Source organism: Sander vitreus, chromosome 1, assembly GCF_031162955.1.
Source record: "Sander vitreus isolate 19-12246 chromosome 1, sanVit1, whole genome shotgun sequence".
NCBI classification, from domain to species: Eukaryota; Metazoa; Chordata; class Actinopteri; order Perciformes; family Percidae; genus Sander; species Sander vitreus.
Genome location: NC_135855.1, coordinates 28,450,022 through 28,465,466, shown reverse-complemented (window position 1 = coordinate 28,465,466; position 15,445 = coordinate 28,450,022). Strand labels below are relative to the sequence as shown.

Sequence of the window (15,445 nt, the reverse complement as noted above, 5' to 3'; positions counted from 1 at the left end):
CCTGACCCACCAAATGCCCTCACTGGTATCACACCTTCACACACACACACACACACACACACACACACACACACACACACACACACACACACACATTCTGACCTTTTAAACCGTCCAATCCCCTTACATTCCATATGTATATATGTGTGTGTGGGTGTGTTTGTGAGTCACTGTACCATATATATGACAAAGCCCTTTGAAAAACACAGCTTTAGCCTTCTTGTGAACTATGTATGTACTGGTATTACAAGTCACAGTCCCAAAAATGTCAAACAAACACAACAAGGATAATATGAGTAATATCTACGTTCTTCTGTGTAGAGCAAGGTTTTGTTTTGTTTTTAGTTTTTGTTTAGGTTTTGTATTGCTTTACGAGAGACACAATGTGTATATGAGCACAGAATCTTTTTTTAAGATAAATGTAATTGTTTGAGGTCACGATGAATTGATTAATTCATATTTTTGTATGGTAACAATCTTAATATAATTATTAAAATTCTATTGATGAAGCAATGAATATATGTTGATATATACAGTAGAATGTGATGTCTGTTTTAGCCTGTAGCACAACAGTGTCACTCTACAGGTCAATCAGTAAAACAGAAGAATCTAATCTGTTTAAACTAACTGCTTTTCTCTCTTAAAATTGGATCAAGAGCAAGACTGATAATGACAAATGCATGTGGTCATGGAAGGTAAAATGAAGAGGAACACAGGTAGCAAGACGTATGAGATGAAAACTATAATCTGGTTTTGGTTTTAGTGAAGGAGCCTGCTGGGACAGCAGAGAGGAGGGACAAGCTGTGTCTCAGATTAACACAGATTAGCACAAAGATTAGTCCCATTGTCAACTGAAAATATGGTTATAGAATAGAATTACTGCGCTGCCACTGCTCAAACAGTATAGGGGGTTGTGAGAGTATAGGGGGAAGGCACCAGATTAGAGGCATAAATACCACTCAGTCATGCTGCGTAAATCTATAACAATAAAGTAAATGGCTTTGGATAACAGGGTCTCCACAGGATATATAATATATATTATCAATAAATGTGAAAATAACAGAGAAAGGGAAAAAATAGATGAAGAGAGAGAGCTGGGAATATACATTGCTTCTTGTTAGAGTATTGATCGATATGCTGCTATATGGACAGTAAGCAGACATGTATATTGATCCATATACCAAGTATAGCCCTTTGAATATTTATTTTTCTCTTTCAAAACAACATATAGCCTTATTCCAATATTATCTCATTTCCTGTAATCTCCCTGTCCTGCGTTCCAGTATTTTATGGTTTCTCTTTTAATCCATATCTCTGGAATTCACCTACTGTGTATAATACATTCATACACAAAAGGAACTTGCAGATACATGCAAATATATACACATGATGTATATTTAATGTATTGTTTTGCATTGGGCTTGCCTTTTCTTTTGATCACTACTTTTACAGGTGAATGGTCTGAGTTAGCCTGGTTATGTGCTGTGTGTGTGTGTGTGTGTGTGTGTGTGTGTGTGTGTGTGTGTGTGTGTGTGTGTGTGTGTGTGTGTGTGTGTGTGAAGGGAGTGAAGCGCAACGATTGCTTGGTGGAGGAGAGAAGATGGCGTGATTAGATGAACGAGAAAGGCAATTCACTGCTCACGGAGAAAGATAGAATTCTTCATCTTCCAAGTGTGTATGTGTGTGTGTGTGTGTGTGTGTGTGTGTGTGTGTGTGTGTGTGTGTGTGTGTGTGTCTCATGTGAACACCTTATGAAATCCTCATTGTTTACACCACTGAACACTGATCTAATACTCTCTCACTCACACACACACACACACACACACACACAGACACACACACACACACAGACACACACACACACACACACACACACACACACACATGTACACACAGAAAGTGATCTACTGTTCACTCAGGGTGTAAAGGATTGTCAGAAAGAAGTACGGCTCCTCAACATTCTTTATCAGACTCCTACAAAAACACACACACAAGACACAAGGCAAACAATAAAGAGTCTACAATGACTTAAGTCTTGAATAGAATAGAATAGAATAGACCTGTTAACCTTTTTGCAGACGTGTGTGTGTGTGTGTGTGTGTGTGTGTGTGTGTGTGTTTGCGCGGGGTGTACATGTGAACACTCACATGCACACGTCTCTGCTCGCCATGGTACAGTAATTTTTTTAATCAAATTGATGGAGAGAGACAGAGAAACAAAGAGAAAAAAGACAGAGGCATAGAGAGGAGAGGTGAAGCCAATTTATGCCTCATGATATGGCTGTGCTGCGCTGCATACACACACACACACACACACACACACACACACGTGTATGCGCATACACGCACACACAGGCTGCTAACAGTGGTAACAACGTGTCAAGGCGAGCGCCAGGCAGCTAATTTGAAGTCATTAGATGTCTGCCGTACTGGCAACAATTTGTTACGCTCACACACACGCACAAACACACACACAAAAACACATCGCATACACACACTGAGTTAAGAGCCGTCTGCGGATAGCGAGGAGGCTAAATTGTAAACTAATTTAAACATCACTCAGCGTTAGAGAGGCTGCCTGCAAGACAGGCCCCCGGATAACAAGGCTAGGCTATGCGTGTGTGTGTGTGTGTGTGTGTGTGTGTGTGTGTGTGTGTGTGTGTGTGTGTGTGTGTGTGTGTGTTGCTAGTCATGTTTGACACACAGACTCGCCCAACCTTAGAGACTTGTGACAACACACACACATATACACACATATCTCTTTGATTGGTTCTTTTATTCTAAAGCTGTGTGTGGATGAGTGTGTGCACGCTAATTTCCATACTGATATGGCCTATATGCAAACATTTGATATGTTATTAGGAGAGGAAAATGAGGTTTCAGACCCAGTGTGTGTCTCTTGTTGTCCCACAAGGAATGGGACACAATCACACATGTGCACCTCACACACCGCACATGTTTGTCAGATAGAGAGATGAAAAGCATGCAGACACAGTATTACGTAGAAGTCTTTTTGCTGATTCAAACTGTGGGCAATGAGTGGCCCCACACATATTCACACATTTAGAAGATAAGTATATGAGGAGTGTACTGTCACTCTCAGGAAACTGTGGGTATGTGGAAATATTATCCGAGTTATTATTCAGAGGGCACGAAAGGCTTTGGCGTCCAATAATATGGATTAGTGAAGAGAAGATCTCAATTTAATAGCTTGTGTGTGTGTGTGTGTGTGTGTGTGTGTGTGTGTGTGTGTGTGTGTGTGTGTGTGTGTGTGTGTGTGTGTGTGTGTGTGTGTGTGTGTGTGTGTGTGTGTGTGTGTGTAAGGAGGAACCAGGAGCGGTCAGGTGAGAGGAGGAGGCAAATATTTAAACAGGAGCGAATGAGAGAGTGAATTAAAAGAAAGAAAGGCCATTCAAAATGAGCCATTTATCTGTCTGTAGAATTAGTCTTTTCATCCTCTCTTTTCTGTTCTTTTACTCTCTCTCTCTCTCTCTCTCTTGCTCTCTCTCTCTCTCTCTCTCTCTCTCTCTCTACATAATAACTAAATGACTACCGGGCAGTCATGCCAGCAGCTCTTATCTAGACTCGCGGACACAAAAGAGAAAGACAGACAGGCGAGCACTTGACTTGACGAAAGAGCAAGGAACGAACAAGTGAATGAATCAACGAACGAGAGCCTGAACCTATAACACAGTCTTTTTTACCACAACGAGGGGCCTTGCCATTAGTGTTTTTTTACAGCCCCCTCCCCCATTCTTTCTTTATTCAAGGAAGAAATTGCTCTTGGGCCACCCCCCACTTCCCCTCCACTATTCTCTTGCTTCCCTATCTCCTCTTACTTGCTCTTTCATTTCTTACAGTATTTCTCCCTCTCTCTCTTTCTTTCGTTCCCTTTTCAATTTTGACACTCAGGATAAGCGGTCTATGTGTCTGCAGTAACGCAGAATGATTGAGCTGTAAAAAACGGGGGAAGGGAAGTGGAGGGGGGGGTTGCTGTCTGTCTATTCATTTAATCGGCCTTTATGGAGATATGGGAGAAGGGGTTTGGGTGGCCGTGGTGCTGATGGGATAGTAGGTGATGAGCGAAGTCCTCTTGCCTCATGTTCTGCATGCTTCTCTCTATCTTTCAGTCTGCTTTAGTCATTTATTGGCCTTTTTTTATCTTTTCTCTTTCTTCCTTTTACTACTTATGGGTGTGAATTAGGATTAAGAAGAATGGAGAAGTGAAGAGGAGTTTTGAAATAAAACATACAAGGCTAAGGTGAGAGAAGAAAAGTGTAGAAAATGGGAAGAGAATGGAAAGCAGGGAGGTCACATACATTACCTTAGTATAACCTAGATACTCCCAAAGAGCCTTTAACACAATACTATTCTGACCCGATGGCTAAATATCCCCCACCTCTTTCAACCTCCCGTGTGACCTTCATCTTTCCCTCTCTCTCTACTTGTCTCTTTCTGGCTCTCCCTCCTTTTCTCCCTCTCTCTGACCTGACCTCCCACTCTCTCTCTCCATGGTATCCTTAACCTCTTCATTATCAAGTCAACCTCATCTCTCAACCCTTCCCACGCCTCCCCCCTCCCCTCTTCTCTCATTGCCCCAGCCAGCCGTCGTCACTGTCTTTCTCTTCGGTTCTGTCTGTCTGTATGTCTCTACAGATACAGTGATCGGGGTTTATTGAGTCCAAGTTTAGCTCTAAACATTTTTGTCTAACATTGCAAAATTACAACGTATTAAGTGAGGCACCCAATGAGCAAAGCCCCCCTAAATCTTTACCTCTGCTGTTGTTCTTCTGTGCTCTTTCTCTCTTTGGTCATGTTATAAATGGTTTTCACTTAGAGATTTAGTCAACCAGTCGAGCAGTTGGTCATTCACATTGCCAGACAGTCCGTCAGTTAGTTAGCTAATCAGTCAGTCAAGTAACTGCACAGCCAGTCAGTCAGCCAGAAAGGCACCCAGTCAGTCAGCAAATATTGATTAATAGAAGTGTCCTGCTCCTTTTAGCAAATCAAATGTTGAGTCTCAGCAGCCAAGGGGAACCTCTGCACACACACACACACACACACACACACACACACACAGACATGCACAGGCACGCGTATACACATGGATACCCACATCCTTGACTCTGGAAGTGCAGCTCTCTAAATTAACACTGACACACATTATAACACTTCACAATGAGCTCCAAGAGATGCAGAACAGCACTGTGTGTGTGTGTGTGTGTGTGTGTGTGTGTGTGTGTGTGTGTGTGTGTGTGTGTGTGTGTGTGTGTGTGTGTGTGTGTGTGTGTGTGTCTGTCTGTGGGATAGAGGAATGCAAAAGCCCAGACTAGTGATGATGTCACTCCCTGGCCCTCCTTATTAAGTCTGGTGTTGTCATCAATCAGCAAAGAGGTTGTTGGGCTTTGGGTCATAGAGTGGTAAATCAACCACCACTCACACAAACAAACCCAATTCCAATTGTCCAATTGTTAAATCAATGGGTTTTATTGGCATGAAACTTCTGAAACAATATTGCCTCCTCCTGTCCTAATTTCTTTACTTCCCCTACCAGTCTGTCTGTCCCTCTCAGTGCCATTACCCTGTGCAATAAAAAGGCTGTTCTGGGTTCACATGTGCATGTAAACTCATGAAAGCACATACACAGAAATACACACAAACACACAAGCAGATTTGCCCCCATTCTGTCGGCTAAGGCTAGTTCACCTTGACAGTCACAGCATGCTGGGTGCCTTCTTACAGTAACACACAAACACAACACACAAACATACAGTCCATTCACATAGACACACACATTCAGCATAGTGTAAAGAGATAAAAAAAACATTCATATGGCTGTGTCCAAGCAAACACATAAACACAAGTCTTTCTTAGGCATAACATGCAAATGTGAAAACTTAAAACAAGATTTAAAAAGTTGAGTTTTATGGTAAAACATTTTCTAATTTAAATCTAAAGTAATTGCAGAGAAATTCAGAGATATTTGATCTATCTGATCTATTTTCTGATAAATTATCCCATCATATAAACTGTAGTGTAAATCGAAATCGCTTTGAGTTGCCTAATTGTAACTATTACTGTAAGCTCCAATCATTCAACAAAAAAGAAATGTTAACAGTGAACATGTATGTTCAATTCAGTTCAAGAGGCCTTTTTGGCTTGACAACTTAATGTTGCTATAGTAACAAACCCATTTCAGCTAGTTCAGGTAAAGAAGAAAAGAAGCACAACACTTTGTTTTCTTTGAAGTGATATAACTGACTCCACCCTTTTTTCTAATAAAAGTCTAATGAGATCATCTCATAAACATGATTTTAGTAGAATCTGATTTAGATATAAAATCATCACTTAGTTCATTGCTTTGGTCAATTTTGTTTCTTTTGTGCTCTCCAGTACATATCTTGTATATCCTTGTGTTTCCAGTCGCTGTTTTTTTCCCCTCTGAGCTCTGTTGGACGTGTTTGAGTTTCATTTCTTCTCATCCCTGAGCTATATAATACATTTAGAGGTTGATGTCTTCAAGGATGTGTTTTTGCTTGTGTGTGTGTGTGTGTGTGTGTGTGTGTGTGTGTGTGTGTGTGTGTGTGTTTTTCATCGTCCACATTTGTGCATAAGAGACATCTTATTTTCCAGTAGACCACCACCATGGTTTTCTCTTGCAGCCCATACAAACAAACACATTCCTGTTTGCAGATGAAAACAAATATTGATGAAATCAAATTCTGAAAAGAATATTTGATATCTGAGCTTAATGTTTGGATTAAGTGGGGCTTTCTTTATTGGATAAAGCCTGTGGGTATTGGACGCATAGCATCAATATGAGAAAACGGAGGAGGGGAAACATGCACTGCTTTTCTTTTTGTCCCTGTGTTTGTGTCATTCTAGTGTTTATAGTTATAATAAGGTGAGATCAGTCAAAGAGGAATGTTTTTAGCATAAAAATCAACAAAACATTTCTTTTTCGTAAAATGAACTTATTATTTCCCACCAAACACAGTATTGTAAGTTTATTTTAACAAAATGTAACCCACATTTTGTTAAAATGAATATAACACAATTGAGGGATAGTCTGGATAAGAGCAGAGGCATAGTTATAATATACTGATGGCACACTACAGGATGCAATGCCTATCTACATTACAATAAATATATAGATAAACATTATATCTAATCTAAGCTCTAAAGGGTCGCTGAATTGTTATGTATGTTGTGATGCTGGTTTTGCGAAAGAAGTTATTTGTACAAAAATGTGTATTTTGATGAAAACACACACACATATGCACCTACATATTCAGTCTCTGAGGGCACGTTCAGTCTGTGTTGACTCTCCTGTCTGTCCGATGCCCTGTTTGTTTTGTCATCACCATGTTGACAGTGTTTCCATGACAATGTGCCTATGATGACACTTAAACACACAGAGCTTTAGGTGTCTGCTTTAAAAACACACACTCAACACAAATATACACACACACACACACACACACACACACACACACACACACTGGTATTACCTCTATCAGGTCACACCTTGGTGGTGACACACACCTTATGCCTTTAAAGTCAAGCAACCTGACACATTATACATGCACACACGCACCTGCACGCACAACTTGCTTCACAAATGTTACCAGCTGTCGCTGTGTCCACGTGTGACACACCATATCAGACCAACTGAATTTAAAATGAAAAATAAAAAAGTCACTTGAAGAGTAGTGGCAGCCAGATAGTGGAGTGGTGTGCATAAAGAAAATATGATCACACCTCCAACGGCACCTTTACTAACATCAGCACTTTTAACAAGTGAATCAAATTCTTTAATATTAAGAATGACACTGATTTTAAAAGTGGTGTCTGATGAAAATATGTTTTTGTTTTTTCTGCTAAGCTTCAGATTACAGCCTCTGATTAAAAGTAATTTTAATAATTTTTATTCTAATCTCTGAAAAATCATGAAATGCACTCGATAGATGTTCAAGTAAAAGTGAGAGAAAAAAACAAATATTGAAGTCATGAGATTTGCGCTCAGCAGCCCATTGCTGTTTTTCTTATTAGTTTGATTACATTAGCAAATCAAATTCATTTGTCTATCAGCCTTTGAGACACAGCCTGCAATCTGAGTACACTGACTAATCTGCATCAAATAATGTCTGTCACACACACAAAACACACACCAGAGAGAAGCTGCATACATAAGCACACAAACGTACACTTCTGGAGTAGAACTAGTACACAGTGAATGTGCACAAATGCACACAAACACAGACGTGCACAGTTTTATAATATGTGACATCAGACGAGCAGTAACAAATAAATCAGCACACCATCTGAGCCCATCATCATCTAAGTCATCACCAGCAAACAGTCAGCTTTTACTACTTTCAATTTGCGTGTGTGTGTGTGTGTGTGTGTGTGTGTGTGTGTGTGTGTGTGTGTGTGTGTGTGTGTGCGTGTGCGCGCGCCTGAGAAAGAGAGAGATGATGTGATATGATATGATATGCTGGCGGGGCATAAAGATAGATGATCATAATTACGCACAGGCCAAACTCCATTTCAAATCATCATCATCCTATTCTATCTGTTGGGGCACACATGTACACACACATACACTCACACACACGCACACACACACACACACACACACACACACACACACACATCAAAAGCAATATAAAGAGTTCACACATACAGGGATCCACAGACACACACATATCACACACCTATGCATGCAGCAAATCTAGTGGAAGGAGGGACAGGCTTGTCATGGCGTCACATTATTTCTGTCGGTTCATGCAAAGTTCACAGACAGGCATGAAATAGTTTTCTCCCTCTCTCTCTACGTCCCCTCTTTCTCTTTCTACTTATCTATCTACTTTCCTCACTGTTTCTGTGTCTATATTTCCTTTTCTCCCCTTTATCTTTACATGTTCTCTTTTTCTTATTTTCTCTGCTCAGTCTCTCTGTTTCTTCTCCTACCATTGCCTTCCTCTCCCTCTCTTACCCCCATCATTGATCCTCACCTCCTTCCCCCTCTCTCTACTCTTTCTTCCTCTTCTACTTTTAGTTTATTCCTCACTCCCCCTTTGTTTTACTCTCACTTGTCCTTTCTGTCTGATGCTCCTCCTGCTCCCTCTTCCACCTTCCCCATTTCTTTAACCTCCTCCTCCTCCTCCCTCTCTCTCTCTCGCTCTCTCCCTCTCTCCCATCATTCTTAAATAACAGTCCGGAGGATTCATCCTTTCCATCAGGGAATAAGCAGGTGGGAAAATAGGATTGGAGCGTGCCTGTCACTAGCTTGGGACGACTTATGGTCTGTGCACACAACACACACAGCGGCAAATTATATATATAAATTGTATAGGTATAAACACACAAAGACAGGTACACCTTATGCACATACTGTACACAAGAAAACACCTGCAGATAGGCAACAGTTTGGGACTGCCCCTTGTATGTGGCCCAGAAATATTAAAAGGTATAATAGAATAACAATATGTTAAATGGTTATTTATTTATTTATTTATTTATATATATTTATTATTTATAACCATCCATTAGCTCGTTGGTTCTTTTTGTTAAGGTAAACGGGAGAAAAATAACAGAAAGAACAGAATATGTATTTTTGTCGTAGTTCTTGCTTTTTTGGTTGGTGTCTCAGTAATGTACAATGTATAGTGTGCATGTATTTGTACACAGTACTTCATCCTTATACAAGTGTGTCACTTCCCACCTGCTATGTGGCGAGGACCATGTCTGTGGTCCACTGCTTCACTGTGGGTTCACATGCACACACAAAACACGCACGCCATACACACACACACACACACACACACACACACACACACAGTAATAATGTGTGTATATTTGTGTCTATTTAATCGTGATGGGATGTTTCATCTGCAGGCTGCCATCACAGCTGGCTGCCTTATTGTCTGGGTCAGACTGATGGGCATGTGTGCAAGTGTGTGTGTGTGTGTGTGTGTGTGTGTGTGTGTGTGTGTGTGTGTGTGTGTGTGTGTGTGTGCTTCTCTGTGTGTGTTCTCAGCTGAATGCATTTTCAGCTTCTGTTCACCTATTAGTGTCCTGCATGCATGTGTATATACCTATAACTGTTTGTTTGCCAATACAAGAGCAGACACATTTATCTCTGATACATCTAAACACTTTATACTTGAACAATATGTACATATGCGAGTGTGTGTATTGTGCATGTGTGTGTCGTCCATCAAGCCACACACACAGCCCTACCAAACCACTGGCTTGGTTGCTGATGATGACATATGAGTTCCTGGCCTTGGTAATGGCTGTTAAATCTCATAATTACACGCTTCTTTATTGCAATGCATAATGACCCCGCAGCACTATTGGACAATTAATTAAGATTTTCAGCCCAGGCTTTTTCAGGCCCAGATGAGAAGGTGGAATGAGGTCTAATGTTCGTGTCTTCGAGCTAGGACATTAAGGCACGATGCTCTAGGAGAGAAGGCTGTCTCTCTGTGCACATTCGTTTTCATCTCTGTCTTTCTTTCAGTCTGTGTATGTCTCTCTCATTCTCTCTGTTCTCTCTTTTCTCATTCCTACATTGTTGAACCCTTCCTCTCAAAGCTTGTCCTGGATGATGATATTGGAGACCATATCTCTAATCTGTGAATGGTAAATTAATCCCTGTGGAGTTTCTGTGGTCCTCTCTTTATGGAAAGATACGGGGATTAGGAAGATAGAATCAACACAGCCTCATAATCTCATATACAGACACCTGGCTTGGACAGGGACCATTGGGTTTTGTTTCAAAGCCACAATCAGCAAGTTTTTATTCATACATCAATAGTGATTTAAAAAAGAGAGAATATGTCTCATGCCCCATCCACAATTTACTTCTTTTGAACTATAATATATTTTACCTGTCATATATATACTTTGGTAGCCCTTTCTAATGCAAAATGTGTGACAAAATAAGTGTGAGATTTTATGTCATCGCAAATAGTCTCCTGCTAATTCTTTTTTTAGACTGCAGGGCTGCCCATTTGCTGATGCTTGGACTATGGATTTACTCTTTTCAGGAGAATATGTTATGACAGGATATTGTTCTGAAAAGATAATCCACCAAGAGATCAATAGACTGTCACAACCCAGTTAATTGAACAAGCTGGGAAAATGAATTCCTCACAGACCAGATAGATAGATAGATAGATAGATAGATAGATAGATAGATCATTTGAATTGAAAACCTTTGTTTGATTTTGATCTTAACCCAGTTGAGTTTACATAATTTAACCACTGGCTAGATAGTAATCCCCAAAAAGTATTCCTCCTTTTCACTTCTTCCACATAGAGAACTGGCAAACGATGCTGATGAGATGTGGTGCACACTGTTGCCAAATGGCAAAGCAAGGATTGTGGTAACATACAGTACTTGGCAATATTGTATGCCACTGACTGGATGCTGCCGATGGCCTGAGAGAGACTCATCCTTTGTGTGTCTCGTGGAGTCTTTACAGACGTGGGGTGACTTTCCCTGGGGTATGAATTTTGAAGTTAGGTCCAATCAGTGTCTTGAGTAAGTGGCAAAACGTCATCAAAACAAAGCAGTAAGTCCAGCTGTCTGATAGGCATAGAAATATTCACATTGTCCTGTTCATTCGATTCGTACCTTTGTTTAATTTTTCAACTCACTGTTTTTTGTCTTCAAAACTGTCTGCCAGCGTTTGTGTGTGTGTGTGTGTGTGTGTGTGTGTGTGTGTGTGTGTGTGTGTGTGTGTGTGTGTGTGTGTGTCTGTCTGTGTCTGTGTGATAGAGGAATGTAAAAGCCCAGACTAGTGATGATGTCACTCCTGGCCCTCCTTATTAAGTCTGGTGTTGTCATCAACGTGCGTGCATGTGTGAGAGAGAGAGGCAGAGAAGGTTGGTGTCTAAGCTTCTCAGTTTTTTGTGCACATGGTTAATTCCCCTGACAGATTTGTGCACACATGCTCACACACACACAAAGACTGGTCATTCCTGCCTGCATCAGCATTGTATCAAAGGAGGGAGAGACAGGATACAGAGTTACAGGAAGATGGGATGGATTTGAGTGAAAGAAACAAGTAACGAAAAAGGAAGATATAACAAATAATGTTGGAAAAAAATGTTGGATATTATGTATGTAGAAATTAGTTATTTTACCGAGACATTCTCAAGCAGAGCAGCACTCCTGACTCTATAAGGAGACAAGAAGACATGGCCCCATTGGAGCTAGCTGTGGCACATGCCCACACACACACACCCTCACCCACACACTCCTTGACATGGCCCTGGCGGGGCTAGAAGTGGGTAATTAAAATGTAAATATTGATATTTTATTATTTGAAATGCCTCCACTGCAATGCTCTTAATGTCACTCCATCTGTCGTCTCCACAGAGACTCAGGGTTGCCCTCGACGTTCGTCTGCCCCCACCCAAGCAACCCCGCCATGGCAAAAGCTATAACACTCGACACACGTCTCTGTGTTGCCGCGTCTCCATTTTGGCTCTAATTAAGTGTTAAATATTAGCACCCGCAACCACAGAGGCAGCACACACCACACATGTAGAGAATACAGCACACGACCCTCCTCTCCACCTCTGTCTCTTTCCCCTTGACTCTCTCTTTCACGCACACACAGAGCACTACAGCAATGGGAAAATTTTAAGTGTTAATCTTGCAGTGCTGCTGATGGTGTCTAATGTATGCAATTAACAGTCAGCCAGGGCTGAGGGTTTGGTAATTAGCTTGCTGTTCACACTGATTAGAGGCTACTGCAACCCTATGACTGCTCTACTCTCCCCGAGGCCGCACAGAAAAAAGAGGGGATATGGTGAAAGGAGAGGGAGAGGGTAGGAGGGGAAAGAAATAGAAAAAAGATATTTAAGCCAACAAAATAAGAGGGGATGGAGGTGAAGGTGATAACGCATGTTTGTGTGTGCAATATGTGTATTAGAAAAGTGACTGATAGTGTACAGATACCGAATTCATTCATATATTTGAACAAAAATGTGTGTCACCTATCGTCCATTGTTTATTTACGATATGTGCAATTCAATGCAGACGCAGTACAGTTGAATAGGCAATTATTTCATATCAGTAAACTAAAAACTATCACCAAAACCTAACCCCAATTATAACCAGACAATAACAGTAACATCATCCCCTCTCAACATGTTTCAGGACATGTAAAAAAAAAGATCTGCTTTGAGTATGAGTATGACTATGAGTAGGCTACATAAATATCTTTTACTTCTAAACTAGTTCCGATGTCAAAAAATCCTGATTATACGTTTTAGGTGAACACATGAATTCAACAGATGAATGTGAAAACAGCCTTATAGTATCAAACTTGTATCAAGCACATTGTAGGTCAAACATCCAAGTGAAGGAACAATAAGTAAGAACACATTTTTGAGTGGCAGTAGACTTTAAATGTTTTTTTTTTCTGTTACAGCAAAGTTGTATTACTTGAACTGTTTTGTTTTATTTGTTTGTTTCACTTAAGCAAAATGATTTAAGGAGGATTGAGGCAAAAAGGAGGATAGACATGGACAGTAAATCTGTTCCATTCTGTTCATCTTTTCACACACACTTTTGATGCACTGAAAGGATTTTGACAGAGCCACTCGATTTTTCTGCCAATGAGATAAAACTTAATTTGTGATTTGCACTTTCATATAATAGCAACTTCACTTGATACGTAATGTTTTTTATAATCTAATTGACTATACACATGTATGTGGGTGTGTGCCCTGTATGTGAGTGTGTCTTTAAGCCTCTCTAAATTAGCTGATTCTCTGGGTAGATTTGTTTCCATTTCGTTGCGCATCTCTGTGTAATTGGGTCAGCTGGTGGATGTGTGTGCGTGTGTGACAGCATTTGTCAGCGTGCTTGTTGTGTGCGTATATCTTGTGTGTGTTGTTTCAGCTTGGCCAAAGCCATCACAGGGGGTCCCTGTTCATTTGGGCCGGCGTCTGGCCGTATGGTACAAAACAGTTTGAAATGTGCACATACACAATCACACAACAAGCACGCTGAAAAAGCATCACAAGGGAGCACTTACATTGCACAGCATGCAACAATGTGCACACTAACACAAATTTAAACACAAACATGTAGAGAAAGTGGTATGAAAGAGAGCACTGGAAACACGTAACACAGGGTGCATACAGAACACACACACACACACACAAACACATGCAGCACAGTGATATGCTGGTAACTGTTGGACACTTCACGTGTTCTAATGCAATCTCTGTCTCAGTGGGCCAGAAGACTTAAATCTGTCCCCTGCAGAACACAATACGTGTACATGCTGCACAATCCACTATTCCCCTCGCACACACTCGCTACAATGAGCGACTACAATCATAAAGCAGTTTACATCACAGTTCTTAATACCTCTTTTAAAATGCCTCCTAACTAACAAGATTTGGCACACTAAATCATTATACTAAATTTAAGAGGACCGTGTCTATTGTTAGATTTTACGTAACAACAGAGAAGAAACATTCTCATGTGTTGTGTCTATTACATGTCTATTACACATGTTTATTACACTGTTGTAGCGTTGTTGGACACCACATGTGCTTTTTACTCATTTGTGTAATGAGAAGCTCTAGGCCAGGATGCCCCTCTTATACTACACGTCCAGTTTCCCTAACAATGCTTTGTGTGAATTTAGTTCTGCTGTATTGTGTTACATTTCTATGACAATGTGTGAAACTTATTCTTACAACTTTAAAACCGATTACTCTTGATAAGTCTATGAGTCTTTGCTGTTAAATTGTTGCGACAGACTGAGAAGTTTCCTGTTAAATGTGTCCTGGCTCATGATCAAATAGGACAGAGCACAGTGTCACTGGTAACAGAGCAAGCAGGTCCTTAAAGAGTGCAAGGCCAGCAACAAGTTTGCAGATCGACCACCATATGTATTTTGTAATATTTTATAACCTATTTGTATTAATATAGTCAGCTTTATACACATGTAAAATATATTTAATTAAAAGCAATGATTGAAAGGCATTTTTTCATCAATTAAAATGGCTACAGAAACAGTGTCTATCATATCCAGAGGCTGTCCTCTGCAGCCAAGATGCAAAACCATTAAAGGCAGACCTGTTTTTTTGGAAAATTGAAAAGGCAAAGGACCTAAATGTGGTTGAGGGAACATTTAATATGACAAAGAAACCAAACCGTTTAAATGCCTGTTAAACTATTGAATTCCAATTCCAAAAGGAAACCAATGAATGTTATGTAAAACTGCAATGTACCCGCAATGTCCATGATTCGATTCCAGCTAAAGACCTTTGTCATTACTCTCCATATGCGTCCATAAATGACATTAAGGATTAAACTTAAAATGGTCAAGAGAAATACATTTTTTGTGTTTGCTATTTAAGAAAAAGGATGAGGTAGCAATCTTGAATTGTGGCATTACTTCAAT

The 15,445-nt window shown here is 40.3% G+C and overlaps 1 protein-coding gene across 5 annotated transcripts in view; it reads left to right on the top strand.

Annotated features, from left to right (window-relative positions):
- esrrga (estrogen-related receptor gamma a) overlaps positions 1-15,445 on the top strand; it is a 79,527-nt gene that overhangs the window by 48,519 nt on the left and 15,563 nt on the right. The gene's annotated exons all lie outside the window — the stretch shown is intronic.